This window comes from Lactuca serriola, chromosome 3, assembly GCF_051521515.1.
Source record: "Lactuca serriola cultivar US96UC23 chromosome 3, Lser_US96UC23_V15, whole genome shotgun sequence".
In the NCBI taxonomy this organism is placed as follows: Eukaryota; Viridiplantae; Streptophyta; class Magnoliopsida; order Asterales; family Asteraceae; genus Lactuca; species Lactuca serriola.
In genome coordinates, this window is record NC_136410.1 from 99,632,965 (window position 1) to 99,636,650 (window position 3,686).

The window sequence follows — 3,686 nt, forward strand, 5'->3', positions numbered from 1 at the left end:
CCGATCACAAGAGCCTTCAACACATTTTTGATAAGAAGGAACTCAACATGGGACAACGACGATGGGTTGAGTTACTCAATGACTACGAATGTGAAATTCGTTATCATCCTGGCAAGGCCAACGTGGTAGCTGACGCCCTCAGCCGAAAAGAATACACTGGATGCAAAGTAAGGAGGATCAACTAGAAGCTTTGCAACCTGAAAATGTGGCGGGTGAATCCCTGAGAGGAATGGAAAAGAATCTAGAAATTAAGGGTGGCGGAGTGTACTATCTCATGGATCGAATCTAGACACCGAAACATGGTGGTTTCAGAGACGTAGTCATGACCAAAGCACACAACACGAGATATTCCGTTCACCTAGGTTCAGATAAAATGTATCTGGATCTTAAGAAACTGTACTGGTGGCCTAACATGAAAGCAGAAATTGCTACCTTCGTAAGTAAATGCCTTATTTGCGCTAAGGTTAAGGTCGAGTATCAGAAACCGTCAGGATTACTACAACAACCGGAGATAACAGAATGGAAATGGGAGCGGATTACTATGGACTTCATAACCAAGTTACCCAAGACGACGGGTGGACTCGATACCATATGGGTCATCGTCGACAGATTGACTAAATCCACGCATTTCCTACCAATCAAGGAGACTGACAAGATGGAAAAGCTTACTAGAACTTACATAAGGGAAATAGTGCGACTGCATGGTGTTCCGATATCCATTATCTCCGATAGAGATAGTAGATTCACTTCAAGATTCTGGCTATCACTACAAAGTTCCCTGGTGACTAGGCTAGACATGAGTACAGCCTACCACCCACAAACAGACGGGCAAAGTGAGAGAACGATACAAACTTTGGAAGATATGCTGAGAGCTTGTGTGATTGACTTTAGAAAGGCATGGGATATCCATTTACCCCTTGTCGAATTTTCATACAACAATAGTTATCATACAAGCATAAAGGATGCTCCGTTTGAAGCCCTCTATGGTCGAAAGCGCAGATCCCCTCTGTGCTGGATTGAAGTTGGCGATACCCAGTTAGCTAGAGGACGAGTTCCTGAAAGCACTCTCACCGGTCTGGAAATTATATGAGAAACGACAGAGAAGATCGTTCAGTTTTGAGAACGATTAAAAGCCTCCAGAGACCGACAGAAAAGCTACACTGACCAAAGGAGGAAACCTTTGGAATTCCAGGTAGGAGACCACGTTTTATTGAAGGTCTCAACGTGGAAGGGTTTAATACGCTTTGGGAAGCATGGGAAACTAAATCCAAGATACATAGGGCCTTTCGAGATTCTTACTAGAATCGGCCCTGTGGCTTACAAACTTAACCTACCGCGTGAACTTAGTAACATACATCCAACCTTCCATGTCTCAAACTTGAAAAAGTGTCTGTCCGATGAGACTCTTGTTATTCCACTCGACGAGATCGAGATCAACGAGAGCCTCAACTTTGTGGAAGAACCGGTAGAAATCATGGACTGAGAGGTCAAACAAACGAAACAAAGTTGCATACCCATCGTGAAGGTTCGCGGGAATGCCAAGCGGGGACCTGAATTCACATGGGAACGCGAAGATCAGATGAAACAAAAGTACCCTCACCTTTTTCATATTCACTAGTATCCTTATTACTTTAAATTTCGGGACGAAATTCCCTCTAATGGGGGGACGATGTGACAACCCGATATTTTAACTCTATGCAATGACTTAAAAAGTCAATTATTGTAACCACTTTTATGATAATGAAATTAACTTCGAAAATAAAATGTCCAAAAAGTTTCTATTTAATTACCTACTATGATAGATGTCATTAAACCGTGATCGTACGTAAAAAGAACGCCCAAATCCGACTTCGTATATTGAAGTTATAATTTTTCCAAGTTCGGCTTAGCAGCAGACAGCTAAAAACTCGAATCGGAGATCGAGCGACTTTTGGCCGGAATGACCTAAACGAGAATCGAAGGTCTCGACAATGGTAATTCAGCGGTAAAAAGTCTGGCAAAAACCAACGTCAGATAAAGAAGTTATGAATTTCTAAAGAAATTCCTTAAACACGACCTTTTAAAAATAAATAATAAAGATAATTTCAAAATTTGCCGACGGAATCTAAACGAAAGTTGTAGAGCGTAGTCTCACCTACGCGTGGATATAAAGACCATCGAAAACGGAATTCGTATGAAGAAGATATGAATTTTAGAAGTTTATTAATTAAATAAAATATAAATTTAATTATTAATTCTTGGTCGAAGATCCGGATATCACCAGTTACGAGTGCTAGAGGAGGATGTTCCGAAGACAGCCTTCCGATCTCATTACGGACACTACGAGTCCGTGGTGATGCCATTCGGATTGACCAATGTGCAAGCAATTTTTATGGATCTGATGAATAGATTATTCCGACCTTACTTGGATCAGTTCGTCATTGTTTTCATCGATGACATCCTGATCTACTCCCGAAGTAAGAAAGAGCATGGCAATCACCTGCGACAAGTTCTAGGAACTTTACGAACGGAGAAGCTCTATGCGAAGTTTTGTAAATGTGAATTTTGGATCCGAAGAGTCGAATTCTTAGGAGACGTGGTAAGCGAAGAGGGAATCCACGTGGACCCATCCAAAATTAAGGCCATCGAGAACTGGTCAGCACCGAAGACGCCTACAAAAATTCATCAATTTCTAGGTCTTGCTGGCTACTACTGCAGGTTCATACATAACTTCTCCCAAATAGCAAAACCTATTACAATACTGACCCAGAAAAGCATGGCCTTTGACTGGGAAGAAAATCAGGAAGGAGCGTTCCAAACGCTCAAGCGAGCCTTGTGCACCACACCAATACTATCCCTCCCCGAAGGGATAGAAGACTTCGTTGTCTATTGCGATGCATCGAATCAAGGGTTCGGGTGTGTTCTGATGTAGCGAGGTAAGGTCATCACCTATGCCTCGAGACAGTTGAAGACACACAAAGTTAACTACACGACCCACGATCTTGAACTAAGAGCAGTTGTGTTTGCTCTGAAGATCTGGAGACATTACTTGTACGGAACGAAAAGCACTATCTTTACCGACCACAAGAGTTTACAACACATATTTGATCATAAGGAGCTCAACATGAGACAACGATGGTGGGTCGAGCTACTCAGTGACTACGAATGCGAAATTCGTTATCATCCGGGTAAAGCCAACGTAGTAGCTGACGCCCTAAGTCGGAAGGAATATTCTGGTCGAAGAGTCAAGTCGTTGACAATGACTATCCATTCACACTTGTCTAAGCAAATTCAGGCGGCCCAGCTTGAAGCCATGAAACCTGAAAACGTGACAAGTGAATCCCTTAGAGGAATGGATAAACACTTAGAAGCCAAGGGTGGCGGAGCCTTATATTTCATGAACCGGATCTGGACACCGAAGCACGGTGGTTTCCGAGACTTGGTCATGACAGAGGCGCACAACTCTCGGTATTCCGTCCACCCAGGTTCAGATAAGACGTATCTGGATCACAAAATGTTATACTGGTGGCCTAATATGAAAGCAGAGATTGCTACCTTCGTAAGTAAATGCCTTACTTGCGCAAAGGTTAAGGTCGAGTACCAGATACCCTCCGGTTTATTACAACAACCAGAGATTCCAGAATGGAAGTGGGAGCGGATCACTATGGATTTCATAACCAAGTTGCCCAAGATAACGAGTGGACTTG